A 12,873-nucleotide genomic window follows, 5' to 3' on the forward strand; every position below is an offset into this window, starting at 1 on the left:
GCCCTGGGGACCTGCAGACATCTAACGTTTCTAAGTGATTTTTAACTTTTCCTATTTTAACTATTTCCTGTCTAAACCTACCCCGTTTCCACTGGAATTCATTATAAGGACTTAAGGTTTACGAAATTAAATCAGCTTCCCTCAGGGATGCTTTTATTATATATAAAAATATATCGTTAGAAAACTTTGTTTTCTACTATACACATGTTCATAATTACAAGTGCTATACAAATATAAACACGCTATGTACATACACACCCGTCTGTCCTTGCACAGTCCAGTGTTCTCCTCATGCCCAGGGCTTCTTTCCATATTCCCCCAGAGCTCTCAGCAGGGACTCCAAACCATCTGCAGGAGTTTGAGTCCTTCCCCCAGGCTGCAGGACTCACCCAGTCACTTGGCTCCACGGCTGCAGGGACAGCACATCTCCAGCCAGCCCCGCACGACATCACTGGTGACTGGCCCAGCCCTGCGGCTCCCATCCCGGGTCTCTGATTGGGAAGGACACTGCAGGCTCAGCTGCTCCCTGCTAGTTTCCAAGTCAAAAGCTTCCCCTCCCTTCCCTGTGCCATAGGCCAGAGCTTGGGCTTCTATCCCCTGCGTCCACTCCCAGCAGGCCCTGCTGCCACCTGTCCCACCAGGCTGCCTGTACTGGCAGATGGCTTGGGACTGGAAAACCCACAGGGTAAAAATGGTGGGAGCTGAGGTGAAAGTAGGCGGGCGCCCTAACCAGGCCGATGGGTGGCAGAGACTCCCGGGGGAGCTCTGTGCTGTCCTTCAACAAGCGTCTCTCTTCCTTAATGCTGGGGCTGCCCCGCTTTGCCAGCACATCGAGTGCTGCACACGCTGATGCAGCTTGGGACGGCCCCACTGACAGGACCAGGCCACCTCATTCAGGCAACAGTGACTTCATTTCACTTTCTGGGCTGGTTTGCTGCAGATCCAGCGTTCACTGTTCCAGCAGCCTGAACTGGGAACCCCACTGCGGCTCAGAAAAGTGCATTGTTCTCCGCCTGCGATTGGAAACCTGCAACAGCAACAAACCATGAAGAACCCTCCACGGCTGCTGGAGCAGCTTCCCCTGCAGTGACAATCCAGCCCTGAGCAAGTCACCCCAGGTCACACTGCAAATGTAGGGGGAAATCAGGCACTGAACCCCCATTGCCCAAATCACAGGCCTGGGTTTTAACCACAAGGCCAGTCTCTTGTTTTAAATACAAGCTGCAACATTTAATGAGTTAATAGAAGAAAAGGGGACTCACCAGTTGTTGAAGTCGGTGCCATTGGCCTATTTTCAGGTCTAGCCCGGTTCTCTGTGGAGCCCGATCCAGTGGTCAAAGAATCCTTTACTGCGCCCCAGGAAATCCTTTGTTCAAAACATAAAAGCCAATGTACATTAGACAGCTGCCTCTTTGGGTCCTCTGTAACCTACCCAGGCCACTGGGCAGGGGGCCCAGGGGCTGGGAATTCTGCACCAAAAAATGACACCCACACACAGTGGGAAGTTTGCATTTTGCCCTGATTCAGGAGAGAAACAAATGTCACTAGAGCCCGGGATTAGCTGGGGACTCAGCTGACTGTGGGTTCTGCAAAAATGTTGCACAGAGTTGGGGGTCAGCAAGGGAGTCCCCAGCTGACCCTGGGCTCCATGTGGCGCTCTCTCTTTCAAACTCTGTGGTGATGTTTCAAAGGGGCAGCGCTGAACAGCTGATCCCGGGCTCCATGCGGCACTGCCACTTTGAAGTACCCCTTATTCCTCCCCCTTTGCTGCCTCTGATAGAGGTAGCGGAGGGGTTACTAGTCGACTAGTCCTTAACATCCTTAGTTTATACAGCGACATCATTTTCAAATAACTAGTGTTATTTCAAAATCACTTAGTTGCGTCTACACAGCAGGCAGTTATTTTGAACGTGTGTGAAAATACTGCCAAGCTGAAGGACTTCTTACTCCGACTCCTGTAATCCTCATCGTACAAGGAGTAAGGGAAGTTGGAGGAAGAGTGCTCTGTTTCAAAATAAGAGCTTTGTAGGCACTCCCAATTTCGAAATAAGCTACGTAGCTCAAGTGGCGAAGCTCATTTCGAGTTAAGCCCTGCTGTGAAGATGCACCCTAAGGGTATGTCTACACTACAAAGTTAGTTTGAACTAACAGACGTTAGTTCGAACTACCTTTCATAGGCGCTACACTAGCGCTCTGTTAGTTCGAATTTAATTCGAACTAACCGAGCGCTTAGTTCGAACTAGGTAATCCTCATTCCACGAGGATTAAGCCTAGTTCGAATTTACTAGTTCGAATTAAGGGCTGTGTAGACCCTTAATTCGAACTAGTGGGAGGCTAGCCCTCCCCAGCTTGCCCTGCTGGCCACTCTGGCCAACACCAGGGAAACTCGTATGCCCCCCTCCCGGCCCCGGACCCCTTAAAGGGGCACGGGCTGGCTACGGTGCCCATGCCAGGTGCAAGCCTGCCAGCACCCAGCCAGCAGACCCTGCACCTGGCACGGATCAAGCCACCCACCCGATGCCCCCCAGCCCTCCGCCTCTTCCCGGGACCAGGCTGGCGGCTCCCGGGAGCTTGCCCAGGACCGCAAGAGGCGGGCACCCGCCTGGGCTAGTGCTGACATCGTGGACCTCGTCCACGACCTCCGCACTAGGCACAGGAAGGTGGCCGTCTAGGGCAGGAGAGCTGCCAGCCTGGCCACCCAGGAGCAGGTGTGCATGAAAATCAAGGGGGTCCACTGAGACCCCCGACCCTCAGCCCTGAGCTTACAATGGCCGTCCTGGGTCAGACCAAAGCTCCATCTAGCCCAGTAGCCTGTCTGCCGACAGCGGCCAACCCTAGGGACCCTGGAGGGGATGGACTGAAGACAGTGACCAAGCCATTTGTCTCGTGCCATCCCTCTCCAGCCTTCCACAAACCTTGGGCAGGGACACCACTCCTACTCCCTGGCTAATACCACTCCATGGACCCAACCTCCATCACTTTATCTCACTTCCCTTTAAACTCTGTTCTAGTTCTAGCCTTCACAGCCTCCTGCAGCAAGGAGTTCCACAGGTTGACTCTTTGCTTTGTGAAGAAGAACTTTCTGTTATTAGTTTGAACCCTGCTACCCATTCCTTTCCTTTGGTGTCCTCTAGTCCTTCTTTATGGGAACTAATGAAGAACTTTTCTGTATGCACCCTCTCCACCCCACTCATGCTTTTAGAGACCTCTATCCTGTCCCCCCTCCATCTCCTCTTTTCTAAGCTGAAAAGTCCCAGTTGCCCTCCCCTCTCCCACCCTCTCTCTTCCCCTCTCCCACCTCCTTTTCCCAGTCTCCCCGAGTTCTGTTCAATAAAGAGAGTTTCTATTTTTGAACACACGTGTCCTTTATTTTGTACATCAGGAAGGGGGGCTAGGGAGGGGTAAGTGGAAGGAGGTGAGGGAACTCCTTGCTGCAGGAGGCTGTGAAGGCTAGAACTATAACAGAGTTTAAAGAGAAGAGAGATAAATTCATGGAGGTTGGGTCCATGGAGTGCTATTAGCCAGGGGGTAGAAATGGTGTCCCTGGCCTCTATTTGTGGAAGGCTGGAGATTGATGGCACGAGACAAATGGCTTGGTCATTGTCTTCGGTCCATCCCCTCCAGGGTACCTAGTGTTGGCCGCTGTCGGCAGACAGGCTACTGGGCTAGATGGACCTTTGGTCTGACCCAGGACGGCCATTCTAAGCTCAGGGTCGGGGGGTCTCACTGGACCACCCTGATTTTCATGCAAACCTGCTCCTGGGTGGCCAGGCTGGCAGCTATCCTGCCCTAGACAGTCACTTTCCTGTGCCTAGTGCGGAGGTCGTGGATGAGGTCCACGATGTCTGCACTAGACCACGCGGGCACCCGCCTCTTGCGGACCCGGGCAGGCTCCTGGGAGCCGCCAGCCTGGTCCCGGGAAGAGGCGGAGGGCTGGGTGCTGGCGGGTGGCTGGCTCGAGCCGTGCCAGGTGCAGGGTCTGCTGGCTAGGTGCTGGCAGGCTTGCACCTGGCACGGGCACCGTAGCCAGCCCGTGCCCCTTTAAGGGCTCCGGGGCCGGGAGAGGGTCAGAAGTTTCCCTGGTGGTGTCCAGAGTGGCCACCAGGGAAAGCTGGGGAGGGCTAGCCTCCCACTAGTTCGAATTAAATGGCTACACAGCCCTTAATTCAAACTACTTAATTCGAACTAGGCGTTAATCCTTGTGGAATGAGGTTTACCTAGTTCGAATTAAGCGCTCCGCTAGTTCGAATTAAGTTCGAACTAGCGGTTTGTACGTGTAGCGCCTAACGCAGGGGTGTCCAAACTTTTTTCAAAGAGGGCCAGATTTGATGAAGTGAGCATGCGTGAGGGCCGACCATTTTGCCTGACATTCTTTGAACCATTAAAATTAAATGCAAATTAACTATTTTATGCAAAGTTTATTGCAAACGGCATACTTTTCATTTCGTCACATGGATGACAAATCTAAACAGGTGTTAAATCACTCTGCCTTTCATATCTGAAGGCGAGATGAAAAAAAAATCCAGGAAGCTGAAATATATGTCAGGAACATTGTAAAATACATTACATATTATTGGTAATAAAGGTTGTCTGTCAACTTTTAAGTTAAAAAAATATGAACAGGAACATAAAACCAAGTATACATGTTGTGTCCAAATATATTTATAACTGATTTAGACCAACTGACATTAACTGAGATTTTACAATGTATTCATCTCAATACATATGGATTCGTTGGGGGCCATAAAAGATAGATATTGCCAAATTACCTGGGGGGCCGTATTAAACCGGAACACGGGCCGCAATTGGCCCGGGGGCCGGACTTTGGACATGCCTGGCCTAACGTCTGTTAGTTCGAATTAACTTTGTAGTGTAGACATACCCATATATAGTAGCCAAATGTCTGAGAGTCTGTAACGCTGAAATGCTGAAGTGCTGGCTGTTCCCTCTGGGCGGCGCTGTTGCTGAAATGCTGGCTGTTCCCTCTGGGGGGCGCTGTTGCCTGAAATGCTGGCTGTTCCCTCTGGGCGGCGCTGTTGCCTGAAATGCTGGCTGTTCCCTCTGGGTGGCCCGTGCTGCATGGAGAGTGTGGGGCCCAAATGGCCGCTTGCTCCCCCGTGGCGGTAATGAGGAGTAACAATTAACTTGAACTAAGAATTTAGGTCGAGTTAATGTCTGACTGCCGCGTGTAGCCGCGGGCAGTTAGTTCGGACTAAGGGGATTTAAAAATGGCGCCCGGACGGGAAGATGCAAATAAAGCCCGGGATATTTAAATCCCGGACATCATTTGCAACTTCGAATGCCTACATTAGCCTCCCTAGTTCGAACTAGGGGGCTAGTGGAGACATACCCTAACAAATCAGCCCAGCATAACCACACAAATCCCCAGTGCACAGTCTGTGTAACATGGCTTTGGATCATGTAGGAGTTATTTACACTAGAGAAGTTTCCTTGTTGCAGGGATATTAACAAAGATCTTCTAGTATTAAAATAGGAAACGCTGTAGAACCCACGGAAGTATATTTAGTTTGGGCAGAATTTAATTAATTTTTTTATCATTTTGAAGGATCAGATCAATGTTCATTTTAAGAACTTTTTTTCCTTTTTCATCTTTTTCAATGTTTACAGTTGTGCAAAAAGGGTGGGAGTTTGAACATGTCTAGTTAATTATACTTATTTACATTTCCACAGGAATGGGAAATTCAGAAGGGCAGACAATATGGGAGCAGGAAGCGTGTCAGCCGGTGCCCAAAAGTTACATCTCTAACTACCCATATCCTGTTGCAATTTTAGTCTTAGCCAAGCACAAATCAGTTCTTAAGTGCTGCTTTGCTGCCTTTGCCTAGCTATGTGTGTCTGCTATTAGAGATATCAGTGTGGTTTTCGCCACTTTGTGGCTAAGTTTACACTCCTAGCTTCTTGTACAATAACTGTTTTGTGCAAGAGTTTCTGTTCAAAAATGCTTGCGCAAGAGCGTGTCCACACTGACATGTGATTTTGCACAAGAGTATCCATGGCAGTGTGGACGCTCTCTTGGCAAGAAAGCTCTGATGGCCATTTTAGCCATAGGGGTTTCTTGTGCAAGAAACTCCTATTGCCCATCCACACTGCCTCCTTGCGCAAAAGGGCTTATTCCTCATGGGGAGAGGAATAACTCTTGCGCAAGAATCCCTCTGTTCCGACACTTTACTGTAAATTTACTTGTGCAAGAACACGCGTGTAGTGTAGATGCTCAGCAAGTTTTTGCGCAAGAACAATTGTTCTTGCGCAAAAAGCCTGCAGTGTAGACGTAACCAGGGTGTTCATGGTGAAAGCAAGAGTTCCTGGTAAGTTTCTAATCTTTTGCACTATAAATATATTTGACCTCGCTGTTATATAAGAGTTTAACATTCCCAGGCCCAGCTCTCTGGCTAGGAGCAGAGCGGGAGTTCCCTAGGGGTGGATGTGTCCATTGCCCTGACAGGCCATATGGAAACTCCTGCAGAGAAATCACGGAATGGGAAAACCGACAGCTCCATCTCCCTGATGGGCTCGTACAGGTTCTCCAGCCTCTCTCTCGTTCTGAGCTGCTACAAAAACCAGCAGGGAGCTATTTACATAACTGGCAGGACCCCAAGGTGCAATGGGACAGGACCTGTCAGACAATTTAAGTTTCTTTCACTGCTGGCAGCGTGGCTTCCGCATGGACATGGGTGAGGGGGGCCTCCCAGGGCAGATCCTGGCTGAGGGGCATGATCCAAACTTGCTCTGCTGCACCAGCGTAAATCCCCACCAGCCCCTCGGCTGTGCCAGTCCCAGCTGGCAGGAGGGACAGGGCAAGGCACAAAGAATCTAGCGGGAGGGAGGGGTCACCAGCCAGGGGAGGGGTCACCTGTTGCACTTGGTGCTTGATTGACTGGATTCCCGGCCTGCATTTGGGTCTGTTCCTGAATGCGCTCTGGTCTCTCCTCCCCCCACAGCAGGTGTGATTCTACCTCCTCTATCTGTCATCCTAACATTCAATCCTTGCCTGGTCCTAACCACTGCACCCCAGTCCCCTCCCGAGCCGGGAGAAATTCCAGGAGTCCTGACTCCACCCCCACTCCCTGCTCCAACCACTTGCCTCCACTACCCTCCCAGAGATGGGAGAGATCCCCAAAGTCCTGGCTCCTAATCCACCCCCGTAATACTAATTCTAACCACTACTCCCCTCCCACAGCTGGGAAACAATCCAAGAGTCCTGCCTCCCCGGGCCCCCCAACTGTGACCACTACCTGCCACTCTCCTCCCATAGCTGGAGAGAGAAGCCAGGAGTCCTGGAGTACAGTCCCTTTCTGCTCTAACCACTAGCCCCCACTCTTCTCTCAGAGCTCAGGATGGAGCTGCCCCCCACCTCCTGCTCTAACCACTATACCCCACAGCTAGGAGAGATTCCAGATGTCCCTGGCTCCCCTTCCCCCCCACACACACTAACCACTACACTCCACTTCTCTCACAAAGTCGGGCAAAGAACCCAAGAGTCCTGTCCCCCACCTCTGCTCAGAGCCAGACCTCCCGGGGGCAGGTGAACCCAGGCAGGGTAGCCAGACTGTGGCCCCCGCCCCTGCCAGCCCCTGCACGTGGCTGCTCTGTCCGGTGCAGCCCCAAGTCCCAGCGCCCTTTGCATAGAATCATAGGACTGGAAGGGACCTCAAGAGGTCATCGAGTCCAGCCCCCCGCCCTCAAGGCAGGACCAAGCTCCGTCTACACCATCCCTGACAGATGTCTATCTAACCTGTTCTTAAATATCTCCAGAGAGGGAGATTCCACCACCTCCCTTGGCAATTTATTCCAATATTTGACCACCCTGACAGTTAGGAATTTTTTCCTAATGTCCAATCTAAACCTCCCCTGCTGCACTTTAAGCCCATTACTCCTTGTCCTGTCCTCAGAAACCAAGAGGAACAAATTTTCTCCTTCCTCCTTGTGACACCCTTTTAGATATTTGAAAACCGCTATCATGTCCCCCCTTCATCTTCTTTTTTCCAAACTAAACAAGCCCTGTTCATGAAGCCTGGCTTCATAGGTCATGTTCTCTAGACCTTTCATCATTCTTGTCGCTCTTCTCTGTACCCTTTCCAATTTCTCCACCTCTTTCTTGAAATGTGGCGCCCAGAACTGGACACCGTACTCCAGCTGAGGCCGAACGAGCGCAGAGTAGAGCGGCAGAATGACTTCACGAGTTTTGCTAACAACACACCTGTTGATACAACCTAGAATCCTATTTGCTTTTTTTGCAACAGCATCACACTGTGGACTCATATTCAACTTGTGGTCCACTATGACCCCTAGATCCCTTTCCGCCATGCTCCTTCCTAGACAGTCGCTTCCCATCTTGTATGTATGGAACTGATTGTTCCTTCCTCAGTGGAGCACTTTGCATTTCTCTTTATTAAACCTCATCCTGTTTACCTCTGACCATTTCTCTAACTTGCGAAGGTCATTTTGAATTATGTCCCTATCCTCCAGAGACGTCGCAACCTCACCCAGTTTGGTATCATCTGCAAACTTAATAAGCGTACTCTCTATCCCAATATCTACATCATTGATGAAGATATTGAACAGTACGGGTCCCAAAACAGACCCTTGAGGAACTCCACTTGTTATCCCTTTCCAGCAGGATTTAGAACCGTTAACAACAACTCTCTGACTACGGTTATCCAGCCAATTATGCACCCACCTTATCGTGGCCCTATCTAAGTTATAGTTGCCTAGTTTATCAATAAGAATATCACGCGAGACCGTATCAAATGCCTTACTGAAGTCTAGGGATAGGACATCCACGGCTCCCTAGGAGGCGAAGCCCATTGTACAGCCACGAGGTGTGGCTGCCCCACAGACTCATCGGAGGCCCCAGGCCCACCTGAGGCAGGTGCACACACATGGCGGGGGGGGGGGGGGATGAAAAAAATACCCGACCCACTTGAATTCAGATCTGAGGGAGATCGGCCAGAAGGGGTTGGGGGGGGCCCCCCCACAGGCAGCCCCTCCCCCCCATCGCTTACCCCCCCCCCCCCCCCGAGAGCCCTCCCAGTACGTGGGAGCCGGGCCGGAGCGCGAGGCGGCGTAACAGCATCAGCGGGCGGGAAGCGCGAGACCTGGAAGGGGGGGGGGGGGAGTGGGAGGTCTGGCGCACGTGCCAGTCGCACCGAACGGCCGCCGGGAGCCGTTAACGGCCGCTCTGGGCACGCGCCCGAGCGCCGGGCGGGAAAAGCGCGAGACCTGGAGGGGGGAGGTCGGGCGCACGTGCCAGTCGCACCGAACGGCCGCCGGCAGCCGTTAACGGCCGCTCTGGGCACGCGCCCGAGCGCCGGGCGGGAAAAGCGCGAGGAGACGGTGGCGCGTGGTGGGGGCGGGGCTTGGGCGCCTGCCCGCACTGTCACCGCGTCATGGGCCTCTCGGGTCTCCCGCCCGCACCAGCCGCATTGGGACTGGCCCCGCCCCCGGCCCCGCCCCCGGCCCGAGCCTCTGGCAGCTCGCGTGCCCCGCCCCCCCCCCCCCCCCCATCTCCAGCCTGGAACTGAGGGTGTCCCCGGCCGCCTTGAGGTGCTGCGTGCCTCAGTTTCCCCACCTGCCCATCGGGGAGAAGAGCCCTGCCTTGACTTGCTCTTGCAATGAGGGCAGCGTGCCTCAGTTTCCCCACCTGCCCATTGGGGAGAAGAGCCCTCCCTTGACTTGCTCTTGCAATGAGGGCAGCGTGCCTCAGTTTCCCCACCTGCCCATCGGGGAGAAGAGCCCTCCCTTGACTTGCTCTTGCAATGAGGACAGCGTGCCTCAGTTTCCCCACCTGCCCATCGGGGAGAAGAGCCCTCCCTTGACTTGCTCTTGCAATGAGGGCAGCGTGCCTCAGTTTCCCCACCTGCCCATCGGGGAGAAGAGCCCTCCCTTGACTTGCTCTTGCAATGAGGACAGCGTGCCTCAGTTTCCCCACCTGCCCATCGGGGAGAAGAGCCCTCCCTTGACTTGCTCTTGCAATGAGGGCAGCGTGCCTCAGTTTCCCCACCTGCCCATCGGGGAGAAGAGCCCTCCCTTGACTTGCTCTTGCAATGAGGGCAGCGTGCCTCAGTTTCCCCACCTGCCCATCGGGGAGAAGAGCCCTCCCTTGACTTGCTCTTGCAATGAGGGCAGCGTGCCTCAGTTTCCCCACCTGCCCATCGGGGAGAAGAGCCCTCCCTTGACTTGCTCTTGCAATGAGGACAGCGTGCCTCAGTTTCCCCACCTGCCCATTGGGGAGAAGAGCCCTCCCTTGACTTGCTCTTGCAATGAGGGCAGCGTGCCTCAGTTTCCCCACCTGTCTATTGGGGAGCACAGCCCTGCCTTGACTTGCTCTTGCAATGAGGGCAGCGTGCCTCAGTTTCCCCACCTGCCCATTGGGGAGAAGAGCCCTCCCTTGACTTGCTCTTGCAATGAGGACAGTGTGCCTCAGTTTCCCCACCTGTCTATTGGGGAGCACAGTCCTGCCCTGACTTGCTCTGGCGATGGGGGGAAGGGAGGGGGGGTCGTGCCTCAGTTTCCCCACCTGCCCATTGGGGAGGACAGCCCTGCCTTCACTTGCTCTTGCAATGAGGATAGTGTGCCTCAGTTTCCCCACCTGTCTATTGGGGAGCACAGCCCTGCCCTGACTTGCTCTGGAGATGGGGGGAAAGGGAGGGGGCTTTGTGCCTCAGTTTCCCCACCTGCCCATTGGGGAGAACAGCCCTGCCCTAACTCACTCTGGTGATGGATGCAAACACGGGCTGGGTTTCCAAAGGGGTCCCTGTGATTGAGCCACAATCTCCCACTGATTTTCGATCCCTGCCAGTTTTTTGGACCCAGGCCCTTCAGGGCTGCTCCGAAGCCCATTGGAGCGAGAGGACATGGGGCTGACCAGGCTTTGGATCAGGCTCTGTGTCTCCATGGGACTCTTTGCCCGTCCTTCCACCTAACAACCTCCCGTCACACTGACCGGTCCCCATACCCCCACCCACGCTGCTTTGCTGTTTCCCCCTTGGCGTCTGAGAAAGGACAGACCCCGGCAGCCGCTGGGAGCGACGGAGCTGGGAGCAGAGATACGGTGACAGCCTCTGTGAGCAGGGACCCCAGCACAGCAGTGCCCGCCTGGAGTGTGACCGATCCCAGCTGTGCCTCCTGGCCCAGCAGGTAATCCCCATCTCTTGTGTGTCTGAGCTGCCCTCCCCTGGGCACTGCCAGTGGGAACCCAGCTGCTGGGCCAGGCCATTGGGATCCTGCAGGGCAGGGACATGCCACCCTTTGCTGGCTGCGCCGATCTAGCCCTCAGTCCTGCTCAGTGCTAGATCTGGGACTGGGGCCTTTGATGAGTCTGTGGGGCAGTGACATTTAGGGGCTATTCAGGGTAATAACGAGCCTTGAAGATTTTCATAAGAATGTAATCCAAAGCTGTCCATTTTTTCCCAGTGTGTGTGTATGTGTGTGTGTGGGGGGGGGGGGGTCCACGTCTCATTACACAGATTGTCTTATTCTTCAATATCTATGTTCTATTTCCATCCCCGTTGCCCCATAACAGGCTCCCATTACCTCTCTCATTTCCTCTCACTGCCGGGTCCCAGGCTCCCCTCCTGTTCCCAATTTAATACCACCTCTTCTTCTACAAAATGCAGAGTCGCAGCAGGGCTGGAAGAGACTTCAGGAGGTCATTGAATCCAGCTCCCTGTCCAAAGCAGGACCAACCCCAGCTAGATCATCCCAGCCAGGGTTTCAACAAGCTGGGACTTAAAAACCTATAGGGATGTAATTTCCACCCCCTCCCTAGGGAATCCATCCCAGTGCTTCCCCACCCTCCTAGGGAAAATTGTTTTTCCTAATATCCAATCTCGACCTCCTGCACTGTAACTTGAGACCATTGCTCCTTGTTCTGCCATCCATCACTACTGAGAACAGCCTCTCTCCATTCTCTTTGGAACCTCCCTTCAGGAAATTGAAGGCTGCTCTCAAATCCCTGTGGATCCCAAACTCATCAACCCAGGGGCTCGAGGAAACATTCAATGCTTCAAGGCAGACTCTTTTCGCCTGGCTACAGCCAAGTTGCTTATTAAGTACGAGGCCTGGTAAGGAACTGGATTCCAGGAAACTCTCACAGCGCCTCGCCCTCTGTTAACCTCTGAGACGGCTGCTGAGCATTGAGTGCAATCCCTGGAAATGCCAAAATCTCACTCTGGGGTGGCAGAAGCCAGTGCCGACCCCTTCATTGCGTCTGTGTAGCTGGGGTGCTTTTCCCAGTGCGCATCACTTTGCACATTAGAAGACAAATTGCTTTGATCCGAGGAAGTGGGTCTGGACCACGAAAGCTCATCACCCAATAAACCATCTTGTTAGTCTTTAAAGTGCTACATAGTTCTGTTTTTTGTTTCTGCTTTGCACAAGCTAGGGCTGCAGCCCCTTTGATGCAACCGTAAACAGGGCCAATTCACAGCAGCTGGGCATCAGGCCCTACCACCTTCCGAATGCTTGTTAACCACTGTCACAAGGCAGCCTTCTCACCTAGTTCATTGTGGTTTGATGGTGACATTTTCTGATGCGAGCTCAGGTCCTGGTTGCAAAACAGATCATCCAAGACGTCAGTCAGTAACTAGTGTGGCTAGTTGGTTCCTCCATCAGCTCCTCTGCTGAACTCTTGGATCCATTCCAATCCTACATCACAATAATGCTTTCCTCAGCAACACACCGGGCACAACAGCAGCTCCAGGCAAATAATTCCCTGGTGGAACGAATGCCCTCACGTGGTGTGATAACGAGACTGAAGATGGTTTCTGGTAACACTCTGTACTGAGACCTGGGAGATCTGGGTTACAAAGTTCTGCCTCTAACTTAGTGCGTGACCTCGGCAAATCACTTAGG

At 53.2% G+C, this 12,873-nt stretch overlaps 1 long non-coding RNA gene across 1 annotated transcript; it reads right to left on the reverse strand.

Annotated features, from left to right (window-relative positions):
- Nucleotides 1-320: 320 nt before the first annotated feature.
- Nucleotides 321-8,972, reverse strand: LOC142823212 (uncharacterized). Its single transcript, XR_012898506.2, has 3 exons — nucleotides 4,883-8,972; nucleotides 1,263-1,366; nucleotides 321-1,027 (listed from the first exon to the last, which is right to left on the reverse strand). It is a non-coding gene; the product is annotated as an uncharacterized LOC142823212 (long non-coding RNA).
- Between the last annotated feature and the right edge of the window lie 3,901 nt (nucleotides 8,973-12,873).

This window comes from Pelodiscus sinensis, chromosome 19, assembly GCF_052426305.1.
Source record: "Pelodiscus sinensis isolate ZL-2025 chromosome 19, ASM5242630v1, whole genome shotgun sequence".
Taxonomy (NCBI): Eukaryota; Metazoa; Chordata; order Testudines; family Trionychidae; genus Pelodiscus; species Pelodiscus sinensis.